The sequence below is a fragment of the Erinaceus europaeus genome, chromosome 15 (genome assembly GCF_950295315.1).
Source record: "Erinaceus europaeus chromosome 15, mEriEur2.1, whole genome shotgun sequence".
Lineage (NCBI taxonomy): Eukaryota > Metazoa > Chordata > Mammalia > Eulipotyphla > Erinaceidae > Erinaceus > Erinaceus europaeus.
In genome coordinates, this window is record NC_080176.1 from 85,119,847 (window position 1) to 85,128,899 (window position 9,053).

A 9,053-nucleotide genomic window follows, 5' to 3' on the forward strand; every position below is an offset into this window, starting at 1 on the left:
TTATGAGTGAGATCATTTGGTATTTTTCCTTCTCTTTTTGGATTACCTCACTTAATGTCTTCTAGTTCCATCCAAGATGATGCAAAGGAGACAACTTCATCATTTATAACAGCTGAGTAGTTTTCCATCCTGTATATTATAATAATAATTAATCATATTATTGTTACATTATTATAATTATTATCATCAAGGTGAGAGAGAAAACCAGAGCATCATGCAGTGCCTGGTGTCAACCTCCAGTGCATGCAAGTCTGGTTCTCTGCCTACTGTGTACCTGCCAGGCCGCTGTTCCATTGTTTTCTATCAGGCTCCATTTCCAGCAGGCTGCCACCTCAACTGGGACAGATCACACTTAAGGATTCAAGCCAAACGCCTGTACTCACACTGGGACTTTATTGGGCTGGGCAACCCCGCTACAAAGACACCGGCATCCGATTCAGTCATCTGTAAAGGGAGCAGGGAAGGGCTGGCTCAGGACGTGCCATAGAGGTGCAGGCAGGGCCTGGTCAAAGGTTCCAGGCGTCCTCTGATCACAGGGAGGGGGGTGGGTTTCTGGTGAGCGTAAGGGAAGTTCTCACTGAAGAAGGCACTGGGCTCTGGGCAGAGGAAGGAGAGAGAAAGAGAGAGAAAGAGGAGAGAGAAAGAGAGAGAAAGAGGAGAGAGAAAGAGAGAGAACCAGAGAATTATTCTGACACAAGTAATGCCAGGGATCAAACTTGGAATCTCATGCCCCGGAGTCCAGGTCATATCCACTCTGCCATCTCCAGGGTACCACCACACCTCTAATGTTCTGTGATGTACCTCGCTCAACAGAAATCCTGAATCTTCATGTTCTCTCTTTTTTGATGTTTAGTTCTCTTGGGCATCTCATTTAAAATACCTTTTTCACTCCAAGTTTCAAAACATTTTCTTTGCTGTTATCAGAGTTATGACATGGCCTTCTTGCTTAGGCTTCTAGTTCACTGGGATGGAGTTTGACTTCTTTGAGATGTGAAATAGGCCTCAAATGGTTAGGGTATTAGCTCAGCTATTTTTTTTTTCCTTGCCTCCAGCTGGGGCTTGATGCCTGCACTACGAATCCACTGCTCCTGGAGGCCATTTTCCCCATTTTTGTTGCCCTTGTTGTTGTTGTTGGATAGGACAGAGAAAATTTGAGAGAGGAGGGGAAGACAGGGAAGGGGAGAAGAAGACAGACACCTGCGGACTTGCTTCATCACTTGTGAGGTGATCCCCTGCAGGTGAGGAGCCCGGGGCGTGGGGGGGGGAGGGCTCGAAACAGGATCTTTACGCTGGTCCTTGCACATAATGCCATGCCCACTTAACCGGCTTTGCTACCACCCTGCCCCATAGCTCAGCTATTTTAACAGAAACTGCAGCTTAAGAAAGAGAAAAATGCACTTCTCCTTAACGGGGTTTGTCGGGCTGAGCTTCACTGATGGGAGACAGACGACCAGGGACTCATGGTTGAGCTGTAGTCAGTATCTCTTTATTCATGCAGGACGCAGCACAATCTAAGCCGAACTAAGCTAAATTCAAGTACCCTAAAACTCACAATGCTGTCTTTATATATACTTGCCAAGTAGGGTGGAAACAGGATGTGACATAGAGAGGGTGGAGAGAAAGGTGACTGGTGAAAATCAGAGTGTGACAAGGAGGGGGCAGAGCAGGCGAGAATCCTATCACTGAACCACCAATGCCCTGGAGTGCTTTATGTAAATGTAAAAGTGATTTATATAAATAGACCAGAGCTTTGAATGGGATTAAATCTATCCCTATATAGGCATATGGTTAAGCAGAAGCCAGGGGGAGCTGGCATACTATCCAACAGGGGTTCCAGATCTCAGAAGGTAAGGTAGTCTTTCATTTCACTCACTAGTCTTTCATTTCACCATGTCCTAACACATGGGTTCTTCCCTTCTTTCCTTCTTTCATTGGGGCTCCACCATTTTTGGTGGCCATTTTATCCTCCTTTTTTTTTTTGTTTTGTTTCTTTTCTGATCTAGATAGAAGTACAAAGGGAGTGTGGGGAGGGAGGAAGAGAGGGAAGGGGTGAGGGAGAGAGGGATAAAGAGAGACCTACAGCATTGCTCTACTGCTCATGAAGTTTGGCTCCCGACAAGTAGGGACCAGGGGCTTGAACCCTGGTCCTACCTCATGGTAATGTGTGTGCTCTATCGGGTATGTCACTACTTACCAAGAAGGAATATTTTTGTTCTCATTTGCTTTCTTGGAAATATGTCCACGAACATCCACATTGTGTATGTCTTTGGATGTGTTCCAAAGCCTTGGCACCTGGTGCTCTCAACTGTTATTTATTCCTAAGAACTTAATAAATTTTTGAGGGTTTTCTAGTACCAGTGGGCAGATTTGGACAATTTCTCCTATTTTGCATTAAATTGCCTTCCATGGAAGGGAATTGTTTTTGGTTTCTTGCTTTCATTGTGGCATCAAAGTACCCTTTTGTTCAAATCTCTTATTATCATTACTGATTGAACATTGGTTTATAAATTTGTAAGATTTCGGGGCCAGGCGGAGGCACACCTGATTAAGTATACACATTACGGTAAGCAAGGATCCGGGTTCGAGCCTCCAGTGTCCACCTGCAGGGGGAAGCTTCGCAAGTGGTGAAGCAGGGCTGCAGGTGTCTCTCTGTCTCTGTATCTTCCCCTCCCCTCTCAATTTCTCTCTGTCTCTATACAATAATAAATAAATTAAACATGAAAAAAGACACATTTATAAAATTTCAGGAGTATAGTGTCCTCTTTCTTTTTTTATTTTATTTATTTATTAATTAGAAACATAGGAGGTGAGAGAAAGAGTCAGACATCACTCTGGTACATGTGCTGCTGGGGATTGAACTCAGGACCTCTTGCTTGAGAGTCTGATGCTTTATCCACTGCACCTCCTCCTTGACCACTCTCTTTTTTCTAGGGCTTCACTGCCCTGGGTCAACATTTTGTCAGCTAGAGAAAGACAGAAGGAGAGAGGGAAAGACACTTGAGCTTTGACGCTTTCCCCAGAGCAGTGGAGGCTGGACTTGAACCTGTGTTAAGTGTGTGGCAAAGCAGGTGTGCTCCGAGGTGAAAGCTCTCGCCGCCCTCGGAAGTATAATTCCACATCCAGACGTGTGTATACACTCACCACACCCATCACCAAAGTTCCAGTGCCCAGCCCCACCCCCACGTCTCATTATCCTACCCACCTCTCTGATAATAACCACCAGAGTGGTCAGTGCACCTGAGATATCTTGGCTCTCAATTTCTCTCTGTCTCTATTCCAATAAAGGAATGAATTAATTAAGAGGTAAAAAATTTAATTTTCTCCTCTTCATATGACAGGGGGGAATTGGGGGTGGGGGGAATAGCAGCTGGAAGCAGTGAATTCATAGTGCCAGCACTGAGCCCCAGCCATAACACTGGTGGCAATAAAAGAAAGAAAAGGGTGCCAGGTGGTGGTGCACCTGCTTAAGCATACACAGTATAGTGTCTAGGGGCCCAGGTTCAAGCCCCTGGTCCCCACCTGCAGGGAGAAAGCTTCACGAGTGGTGAAGCAGGGCTGCAGGTGTCTCTCTGTCTCTCCCCCCCTTGATTTCTCTCTGTCTCTATCCAATAATAAAAATAAAGAAAAAATCTTTTAAAAAAAGAAAGGGGAGTCAGGCAGTAGCACAGCGGGTTAAGAGCACGTGGCACGAAGCTCAAGGACCGGTTTAAGGATCCCAGTTCAAGCCTCCAGCTCCCCACCTGCAGGGGAGTCGCTTCACAGGCAGTGAAGCAGGTCTGCAGGTGTCTATATTTCTCTCCTCTCTGTCTTCCCCTCCTCTCTCCATTTCTCTCTGTCCTATCCAACAATGATGACATCAATAATTACAACAACAATGAAAAACTACAAGGGCAACAAAGGGGAAAATAAATGTTTTTTAAAAATCTAAAAAGGAAGGAAGAGATAGACAGATAGATAGATAAAAGAAACACAGAGGTGGCCTGAGAGATGGCGCAGTGGATAAAGCACTGGACTCTCAAGTGTGAGGTCCTGAATTCAATCCCCGGTAACTCATGTACCAGAGTGATAATCTGGTTCTTTCTCTATCTCCTCCTATCTTTCTCATTAATAAATAAAATCTTTTTTAAAAACAAAGAAAAGAAACACAGAGACAGAAAGAAAGAGAAAGACACCACAACACCAAAGCTTCCCTCAGTACAGTAGGGCCCAAACTTGAACCTGCATCCTGCCCATGACAAAGTAAGTGAGCTATCTTGCAGGCTCTGAACAGTGTCAATTGTTAACATAATAAGTTATATTAATTATTATTATTATTTAAGTGGCATGGACTTCCAGGGCTTGAGAGATACCCCAGCGTATAATCATGGTTTTTATGTTTGCCTGTGTGAGCTGTTTGTTCTAAAGAGAAAGACCACCCTCTCCTTGGAGCAGAAAAGAATCAGAGTCCACTGTTCCTCCCCCCAACTCCCCCTTTTCTTTTCTCTTCACTTTTCTTTTTCTCTTCTCCTCAGCTGGGGACTGAACCAAGGACCTTTGTTGCCTCAGGCATGAAAGTCTTTGTTGCATAACCACTGTGCTATCTCCCCAGTCATACACTCACCTTCCCAGCACATGCACACACACACACACACACACACACACACAACACAACACACGCATGTAAATAAGTAGCTTCAGGCCCAAGATTCAGTTTGAGTAGACCCTGCCCTCTCCTTCCTTCAGGCCTTTGGGGCTCAGATTAAGCACCCCCTCCACCTCCACCCCCCCAGACTCCCACTAGGCTGCCTTTACTGAATCCAAAGCAGAGTTCAGAATTTGCTGCCCTCCTGGGGATAAGGAGGAGGGAAAAGAGGGGGATGTGTATGCTGTGACTTCAGGGGATGTCCTTAGACCCCAGGAGGGCCCTGGGGTGAGAACAGGCTTCAGCCCCCCTGTCCTGATATCCCAGCACAATCTAGAGGCTAAGCTGGGCAAAGCACAACCCAGCTTCTTCCAGGAGGGAGGGTGGAGAGCTGGTCCCAGCAGGGCCTTCCCAGGACAAAAGGAAAAGGCAGGCATGTTGGTTCAGCTCCAGCACCACAGAGTCCCAGCGGGCTGCCTGATAAAGCCTTGGGCCAGCCAGGGAAACCTTAACACTCATATTTTGGCCAGAATTCACTACATTATAGAAAGAAGATCCTTTCTCTGCACAGCAGGTGCTGGGGAGAGGATGGGTTTTAATCCGCACACATCCGTAGGTTCGGCTCAAATCCTCCTGGTAGCAAAAAAAGAAGAATCCTGTTGAATACTGAGGGGACATCAGGGTTCAGGGAATGAAGGAGTGGTGACTGGAGAAGTAGGATTTCCCATTAAGTTTCAAAGTCTTCTGCCAAGTGACACCATGCTCAAAAAATATATCTATGCTAGTTTTATACAATTCCTTTTGGGCAGTTTCTAGGTGGGTTTTTTTCTGCTGCTATTGTTGATTTTTAATCTCATTTGAGGGGAAAAAGTCAACCAAATACTAGACTGGACAGTTAAGCACAGAAACCACTAAAGTGTCAAGGAAATTTATTAGAAAAATACCTGGGGGGGGGGGTGCCGTGGAGACAGCATAATGGTTATACAAAAAGACTCATGTCTGAGGCTCTGAGTTCTCAGGTTCAATCCCCAACAACACCATATACCAGAGCTGAGCAGAAGTAACAAAACAAAAAAACACAGAAGTGCTGAAGGAAAGTTAATTTAGGAGGGAAACTTATTTTCAAGCCCCAAAACTTTCAAGATTTTTTTTTGCCTCCAGGGTTATCCTGGGGCTCGGTACCCACACTATGAATCCACTGCTCCTGGCAATCTTTTTTCCATTGTTGTTGTTGCTGCTGCTGCTGTTACTGTTGGACAAGACAGAGAGAAATTGTGAGAGGAAAGGAAGACAGAAAGGGAAAGAGAAAGATAGACACCTGCAGACCTGCCTCATTGCTTGTGAAGTGACCCCCACCCCAGGTGGGATCATTGCGCCAGTCCTTGAGCTCTGCACTATGTGCGTTTAACCCAATGTGCTACCACCAGGCCCCCACTTTTAAAGATTTTAAAGTGATGAAGGGGCCAGGTGGGGCACACCTGGTAGACCACACATTATAGTACACAAAGACTCGGGTTCAAGCCCCTGGTCCCCACCTACAGGGGAGAAGTTTCACCAGCCATGGCACAGAGCTGCAGGTGTCTCTCTGTCTCTTTCCCTCTACCTCCTCTCCCCTCTCAATTTCTCTCTGTCTCCATTCAAAATAAATATATTAAAAGTTAAAGAAATAAAGAGATGAGGAGACAAAAAAATATATTACCAAACTCATTCCTTCCAGAAAAGGGCATAAGGGCTGGGTTCCGTAACCTCACCCCACTAAGAGCTGGATGGAGGCCTTGGGTCTTAGAGCCTTCTCCAGTCCTTCTCCCCTCATGGATTATATCTGGTCAAGGGTTTCTGTGCTGTTGACTTTCCTTCATGACTAGCTCACCTGGCACTGGTGAGGGTCTTGCAGGCAGTGGCTTTCTGGCAATCCTGACAGCTGATATGCACCAGCCTGCTTCACTTTTTTTTTTTTTTTTTCAGAGCCCTGCTCAGCTCTGGCTAATGTTGGTGCAGGGGATTGAATCTGGGACTTGGGAACCTCAAGCATAAGAGGTTTTTTCTTGCATAGCCATTATGCTGTGTCCTCCACCCTCCAGTCTGCATGTCTCTCCTTAGGCAAATTCCAACACCCAGTATATCTGCCTCTATGTATCATCCCCAGCCTCTTTGTAGGTGTCAGCTCAGTGGTGGTGAGACACAAATGGAAGAATGCGGCAGATTCTAGCAACAGGTTTTCCTGTACCTGCCTGAATCTGCCTCATTCAGCCAACGTGGGAGGACAGCCTAAGCAGGAAATGCTGTTTTGTTTCTTTTTGCATTCTCCACAGGAACAGTCAGAAGGAGGAGGGCTAGCTGACCAGGCATGGGGTGTGAGGGCTGTATTATTTAATACCGGTAAAGGAACTCAGATGGCTTAAAGGCAACGGTGAGAATCGCATGTATAAGCAACCCTCTGCCCCTGACCATCCACCCCTCCAGGAAGCATCCAGCCAAAGACTAACGTGCGAGCCCTGTGACAAACACAAAGGACAAACAGAGGAGACAACAGCCTTAGAGGAGCAGCTGGGCACCACAGAAAATCCAGGCTGTGGTTCGGGAGGTGGTGCAATGGTAAAGCTTTGGACTCTCAACATGAGGTCCGGAGTTCTATCCCCAGCAGCACATGTGCCAGAGTGATGTCTGGTTCTTTCTTTCTCTTCCTATCTTTCTCATAAATAAATAAATAAATAAAATCTTTTTTAAAAAAAGAAACAAACAAACAAAGAAAATACAGGCTGAGGAATTGCACACAAAGACCCATCCCATCAGTGCCTCATCTTGGGGTGGGGTGGTGGCACACCTGATGGAGCACACACAGCACAGTGTGCAATGCCCCAGGTTTGAGTCCCCCTCCCCCCACCTGCAGGGGGAAAGCTTCACAAGTAGTAAAGCAGTGTTGCAGGTGTTTGTTTCTCTCCTTCCCTAGCACCCCATTTCCCTCTCGATTTATGGCTGTCTCCATCCAATAAATAAGATAATAAATAAATAAATAAGATAATAAATAAATAAATAATAAAATAAATAAGATAATAAATTAAAGATAATAAGGTTTTTTTTTTAAAGCCTTGTCTTTCTCCAAACAGGAAGGGCCTGTTAACTACAATTGCAAAAAGGCCTAAGAAACTGAGGGAAGTCCCCAGCCCTAGGATGTGAAAAGTTGTTTTTCTGCCGTCATTTTTTCAAAATTGCATAATACTAAGAGACTTAAGGATCTGTAGGATTGTATCATTGTATAGGATTGTGAGTAGATTTTAATAAAGGGGGAAAAAAAGAAGAGGAGGCTAACTATTTACATGGCAAGAAGACTCTAGTAACAAGAACAGATACAGATAGTAACAGATACAACTTGCAGCTAGCCATCACATAACTGAACATTATCCAATGTTGCTTGGCACTAAATATCACAAAATTATCATGCAATCAAGTGACCTTCATTTGACAACATATAAAGCAATTTTACTGACCTGTCAAAAAGGTCATGATATATTTTTCTGTTTTTCTATTTAAAACCGCATCTTGACTTTTCCAACAACCCATTAATATCATAAGAATAAACATGTATTAAGTTCTCAAAAAAAACGGGGGCTGGGTGGTGACGCACCTAGTTGAGCACACACATTACAATGCACAAGGACCCAGGTTCAAATCCCCAGCCCCCAGCCACAAGGGGAAAGCTTCACGAATGGTGAAGCAGTGTTGCAGGTGTCTCCCTGTCTCTCTCCCTCTCTATCACCCCTTTCTCTCTCAATTTCTGGCTGTCTCTATCCAATAAATAAAGATAATTTTAAAAAATTAAAAGAAAAACGTTCTCAAAAAAAGTGCTGTATCATATATAATCCAGTCTGGTCATTTTAACTATTCAAATAACTCAAGATCATTAAAATGTGTAAAGTGTCTGGAGTTTTCATTATAAAATGAACCATCATTATTAGAGATGACTGAAATTGTTAAAGGGTAGAAAATTAATTCAACTTTCACAGAAGGACCCCTGAGTACAGGCTTCCTGGCTCTGATAACCGTTTCATTTTTTTAAAAATTTGTATTTATTTATTTTCCCTTTTGTTGCCCTTGTTTTTATTGTTGTTGTAGTTATTGTTGTTGTTATCGGTGTCGTCCTTGTTGGATAGGACAGAGAGAAATGGAGAGAAGAGGGGAAGACATACAGGGGGAGAGAAAGACACCTGCAGACCTGCTTCACTGCCTGTGAAGCTCTCCACTCCCTGCAGGTGGGGAGCCCAGGGCTCGAACCGGAATCCTTATGCGCTTCGCCCTACGTGCTTTAACCCGCTGCACTACCACCGGACTCCCGATAACTGTGTATCCATGAAGGTCTGTATCTTTCTTCTCTTGAATGGGAGAGTTAATCTGAATTATCAGTTAATGGTCAATATGGTAACCTCTTGATGTT

At 44.6% G+C, this 9,053-nt stretch overlaps 1 long non-coding RNA gene across 1 annotated transcript; it reads right to left on the bottom strand.

Moving 5' to 3' along the window:
- Positions 1-5,535: 5,535 nt before the first annotated feature.
- On the bottom strand, positions 5,536-6,806 carry LOC132533039 (uncharacterized). The gene is made up of 2 exons (XR_009544925.1): positions 6,321-6,806; positions 5,536-5,870 (listed from the first exon to the last, which is right to left on the bottom strand). It is a non-coding gene; the product is annotated as an uncharacterized LOC132533039 (long non-coding RNA).
- Positions 6,807-9,053: the final 2,247 nt, after the last annotated feature.